Source organism: Mytilus californianus, unplaced genomic scaffold (genome assembly GCF_021869535.1).
Source record: "Mytilus californianus isolate M0D057914Y unplaced genomic scaffold, xbMytCali1.0.p SCAF_3, whole genome shotgun sequence".
Lineage (NCBI taxonomy): Eukaryota > Metazoa > Mollusca > Bivalvia > Mytilida > Mytilidae > Mytilus > Mytilus californianus.
Window position 1 is genome coordinate 113,376,074 of NW_026262679.1, and position 6,277 is coordinate 113,382,350.

The window sequence follows — 6,277 nt, forward strand, 5'->3', positions numbered from 1 at the left end:
TGAATTAGTAACACGTGTCTCAGGTTTGTTTTGCCTTTATTTTACAACTTCGTTTGAAGAGTTGTCTTTTCCTTTGTGTTTGTTTGTTATATTCTGACTACAATTACCTTGAAATACATTTTATTATATTTTTCAACCAAAGCATGTCTATTCTTTTTAACTTGATGATTAATTTACTTTAAGTTTTACTGAGTTTATAGCCCTTGTACAATATGCTGATAGTTGTTGTGTAAATTCTGCAGATAAAAAGGCTTTGCCTTTACTTTGCTATTGAGTTTTTTGATGAATATGCTTCTTTTGACAGAGGTTGACGAATTGAACTGTTCTTTTGTTTAGAATTGCATTTGGAGTAGGCCGTCCGATGACATAAAGTTGATTACTTCAACGTCATTTGGTTTCTTATGAAGAGTTGTCGTATTGGCAATCATACCACAACTTCTTATTTGTATATAGCAAGAATATATTAGCAAGCAAGCGTAAGTTAATGTTTTTCGCTCCCAGTATATTTACTTGGAAAACGGTTGCATTTGTTAATTTCCCTTAGTTCTGGTAATGCTGGATTTTTAAAAAAGTTTCTTGATGACGATTTTGAAAGTATTTGATGTCAAAAGTACTTACATTTCTGCTCATTTAAACATGAATACAGTGTATTTGAATTGAATTATTATTAAGGATGTAGTTAGGTGAAATTAAAAAAAAAAAAAAAAACTGGAATTTAAAATTGATACTTTAAATCAGAAGAGTATTAGTTAAGGAACAAAATAAGCTAAAAATATTTATAGGTTATGGAACTCCTTTTCGAGATATTAAACTTTAAAAAAAATGGCAGGAAAAGGCTGATTTGGATTTTTGCCTTATATTTAGCATTAGCATTATTTGGGCCTCAAATCGTAAGAAAAGAAATCTAGAATCTGCTTAAGTTTTTGTAAAATAACCTTTTATGAGCTATTGAAGTCTTATATGAAAAGAAAAGTGGGTGATATGGGGCAAAATATTTTACCCTGTATCGTAGGAAAAAACCCAAGTAGTCCGAAAATCTGACAAAAATTCGTAAACCTGACACGACTGCATCCTTAAGTTTTGTTTTATTTGCTTGTGCTTTGCTTATTCTATTTGGACATTGTTGATAGTGAATATACTTAAGTGCTTAACATTTCTAATTCTAAATATCAGTTCTTGGATAAGGCGAATATAAAATATATTGATGTACAATTCAATTAAAAAAAAAGATGTCTGATTTAGTTATTAACATTCATTTTCTGAAAGTATCAATGATTTCGATGTCAAATATGCCATTAGGGTATGTTAATCTTTTCAATATCGGTGATATCCCTCTTCATTTTACTAGCATTTGGAGGTGCTTGATGTTTGATCCAAAAAGGCATATAGTCATATAACTTCAGAAAAAATGAAATATTAATAAACATTAAAAGTGTTTTGTCTGAGTTGTTTCCCCTATACCTTGAACTGACTTCTAAATCAATTTGTGACATTTAAACATCCGTAGACTAGTGTTGCCTTCATTGCATCAGACAAGAGAGCAGATTTAAATGAAAATGCTCCAAATAATATTTGAAAAAGAGAGGCGAAAGATACCAAAAGGACATTCAAATTTATAAGTCGAAAATAAGATGACAAAACCATGAAAAAAAATTGCCAAAATGGCAAACAGCTGTACAATAACACAACCAAGAAAACTATCGACTGAGCAACAGGAACCCCATCAAAAACCGGGGGTGATATCAGGTGCCCTAGAAGGGTAAGAAAATCCTTCTCCATATGCGACACCCGTCGTGCTACTCCTATAAAATACGTTGATAAGTATCAAGTGATATGGTATTACAAAATAGCAGATTAGACTCTTATCTAATCATAAAACATCACCAAATTTATAAACCATCGGTAACGTGTGTCATGACAAAGGATAGACAAAACTGTTACTTGTATAAACAACACAGACAGTTCAAAATTATAAAGCACAAAGTAAAACACTTAAAACTAAAGCAAGAAAATCACAAACCCCTTTAAAAACAAAACTAGAGGTGATCTCGGGTGCTCCGGAAGAGTAAGATGATCCTTCCTTACATGTGGCACCCATCGTGTTACCCATGTAAGTCCGGTGATAAGTCTAATCCGTAGGTCATTTCCGGGGAAGAAAAGGCAGGATTTTAGTTTCGACAATTGGAACATATCTGTCGTCATCAGTGAAACAGATATTCCATAACGGTCAACCAACTCGTGATGGCGTCCGTAAAATTTACAAAGGGATTATTTCAACTTTACAACTTGAAAATGTTGGTTTAATAGCTTCCTTATGAGCAGCAAACCTCTATCAAAGAATCATGATAGGAAATGCAAGCCCTGGAATATTGTATCAACTGGGAGATATATAATCCATATACAGGCCCTGCTGAAATGTTGCTACATAGAAATGAAAAATTCACCATTGGGAAGTAAAAATCATCTCCTTTGTCGTAAAGTTTGGTTTGACCCTCATTGTCAATGTCTAAATGTAAGTCCAGATATCAGGCAGACTTAACTGTATCTGATATATCCTTTATCTCAAATTCGATTGGATAGATGAGTTTACCATAGTCACCAAACTTAATTATTTAGTGAGAAAATCATCCATATAGCGGAAGGTGAAGTTAAAGGATAATGCAACTTCTTTTCCTTCTTCATAAGAAGCTCCTGTATGAAGTCAGTCAGTCTGCACAAAGGAACAAGTCGGCAAGAAGAGGAGAACAGTTGGTTCCCATAGGAATGCCGATTGTTTGTTGATAGACACGTCCTCTCAACGTTACAAATATGTTGTCAATTAAGAAATCAAACATCTTGATAATGACAGTTTCAGAGAATTTTTTATTCGAATCAGAGCGGTTGTTTACGAAGTACGATTTATCCCTCTCTAAGACAAGATACTTGTATCTATGTTGGCAATTCGTTTTATGAAAAAAAGCAGGACCAGCTCTTTTAATTTGTCTTTCAATTTGGAATTGGGAATACTTGTGTAAAGGTGTAGAAAAGTCAAATGTTCTAATACTGTAACAAGATGACAGAGTCTTAAATTTTATGTAAAAGATCTTTGGAATTTTTTAGTATCCACAACTGATTCACTCCACCTCTAGAATATGAAGTCTCACACTAGCTTCGACGCAGTAAAAAAAGTTTTGAAAAAAAAACATCTTTTTTTACGAGCTTGTTTAAAACAAAACTATTTCCCGTTACTATTAGAATTTCATATTGCATTTACAGTCAATAAAACAAATAATTCTTGTTTTGAACGGATTTCTCCGATTACCTGGATAAATCATTTAAATCATACAAAAATCTGAATTTCAATAACAAGGTAATCAAATAGATTAGAGCAGTTTCGATTCATCGCTTAATCAATTTATTTTAATCGACTCTGCTGTCATAGGTTCGCCAGAAACAGTTTATTTTGACGAGTTTTATTTTAAAGGATTTCGTCTATATAACACTAACGAGATACGCTCGACTGAAAAGGTTACACGGCCAAATCAAAATACGAAGTTGAAGAGCCTTGTAAGCCACTATTTCTTAACTTTGTGCCATATATGACAAAGGCTGTTCTGAGATAAAGAAAACCTTAATATTTCGAATAATTCTAGGTTTTATAAACAGGAAATACCCATATGAATTAAGGCGACATTTAATCGATTTAGAAGTGACGAATCAAGGTAACAAACTAAAACTGAGAGAATCGAATGAACTACAAAACTGGCTAGACCGAGTGGGTTGACAGGGTTAGCGTCTCATGCATGTACCACCCGCCATACGGACCTACACGAAAAGTGTAGCTCTTCACAGAATTGTTATACATGTTTTTTCTGAGCATTACCATTTTAACTTTTCTACTTTCGGTCGAGTGGTGGCGCAATATGGTATATTTTATAAGTCGGAATGCGAAATACGCGACATACTAAACAAATTCGTTAACTTTTAATTCGTAATTTAAAAAAAAACCGTAGTTTTTTGCACAAGACTGTTAATCATAATGGTCCAAGAATTATTGCACTCAATGAACAAATACACATATGTTTACAGTTTATAAAGTATTCAAAAGTTGAAATTAACACTATGACAAATGCAACATCGCTGACCTCGTGATCTTAATGAATTGTTACACATTTAAATTTTGATTTTATTAAAACAATTATTGAAAGAAAACCTTTTTACATTATATCTCCAGCAATATTTAATTCTCTATTGAATGAGTTTTAAATATTCAGTGGTTGTTTTTTGTGTATTTTGTTCTTGTGCATATCCTTATTTCAATACTTTTTATTTGTCTGTTTCGAGTGTTTTTTCTGATGAATTTCGAGGTTTGTAGCTGAATTGATTTTTTTTCCTTTGTCATATTCCTATTAAACTAAATTCCGATTTTTACGTTGATGTGTATTATGTAAAGTAAATAAAATAACGACTAACTATTAAACATCAACCAACGAAACTATGTCTGACACATACAAACATGCGGTGAACAAATCAAACTTAAATGATAAGATATTTATGCTGCTCCGCCGTAGCAGAGGGGGCATTAAGTGTTACCCTTGTCCTTCCGTCAGTCCGTCCGTACGTTACAAATTTTGTTTCCGTTCTCTAACTTTAGTTTACCTCAACCAAATGTTATGAAACTTGAACACAATGCTCATTACCACAAAACACAGGTCGAGTTCGAATTTGGGTTGCGTCACTTTTACCGTTCTTAAGTTATGTCCCTGTATAACTTTATATGCAAGTGGGGTTATCATCTGTGTCCCATGGACATATTCTCTATTTATCTAATGTTTAGTCTGAGGATTGTTGATGGTACTTGTAACTATAACTATAACTATGATTTTACTTGGAATACTACATGTACTTATAATACTTGGAATATTACATATAATTTTAATACTTGGAATATTACATGTAATTATAACTAGTAAGTGGATCATTAGTGGTACTTGTAACTAGTACGTAGGTTATTTTATTGCACAAGCACATTCAAGTCAAACCAAGACCATTGGAATATATTTTGTTCCTCAGTGTCATTATCAATTTGATTATTTATACAAAAATCAGGATAGTTTTTTTTTAATCAAAATCTAATAAGCCCTATCTCCTCTTCTTTATTTAATTGGCCATCAACTAAGCGGTCATTAGAATATCTAATGCCACATAGTAAGTATCAATATAGATTCGAGGTGCTGAAGTTATGTATCTTTTATTTTACTTTAGTTTCCCCGTTATTTGTCTTCGTGTCATTATGTTTCTTTCGGTTGTATGACATTTGATGTGACTCGGTATTTATGCATTTCGCCATCGGGTTTTTGACATTTCAACTTTGGGCATTCCTGGTGTAGGTAGTCTCTTAGGTGCTAATCGGACACAAAGCTTTTTACAGTGTTGTTTCTATTTTGTTTACCTTTGTATTTATATTTACCTAAATTTTACCTTATCGAGAAATAGTATACTATATACGGTATTTACTCTCAACGACAAAAACGTTTGTGGTTGACGTCATTGTCAGATTTACTATCTATATCATTTTTGTTGGCGTCATTGTTAGATTTATTTGTATGTTTGTTTGAATTTTTTGGTCAGTCTTGTATGTCTGTGATTTATATTTCCAAAGTTTTGGCGGCTGGATTTCAATTATTGTCACATTAACCTATTATGTTTGTTTGGGTTGCGTACCCAATTTTGTCAATATAACGGAACTATAATCAAAAGTCACATAAGTGGGAGGTTTAGCTAGCTATAAAACCAGGTTTAACCCACCATTTTTTGGTTTTGAAAATGCATGTACCATGCCAGGAATATGGCAGTTGTTTTTCACTTGTACCATTGGTTAATAGCGTTTGATTTTGTCGGTTTTATTGAGTTCCCCCTTTTTGAATTTGTCTTTGCGTTCGATATTTTGCTTTACTTTTTGTTAGAGCAATTCTATAAAAAAAATGGGAGTTCTGAAAAATCTTTGTAAAAGAACAAGAACTTCTTTAAACAGTAATTGACTGTTTAAGTCATGTTAAATTTTTGTTTTTTTTTCTCTTCAAAATCTAATAAACCCTATCCCCTCTTCTCTAATTAATTGGCCCTCAACTAAGCTGTCTTTAAATATTTAATTCCACAGGCATTGTACCGATTAAGAATAATTCATGAAAAAATTAAATCCTTCATAAAAAGAAAATATCTTCTGTAAACATAAAATGACTGTTTGTTTATATTATCAATAATACTGGGCACTCCTTACGCCAATCATATCGCATTT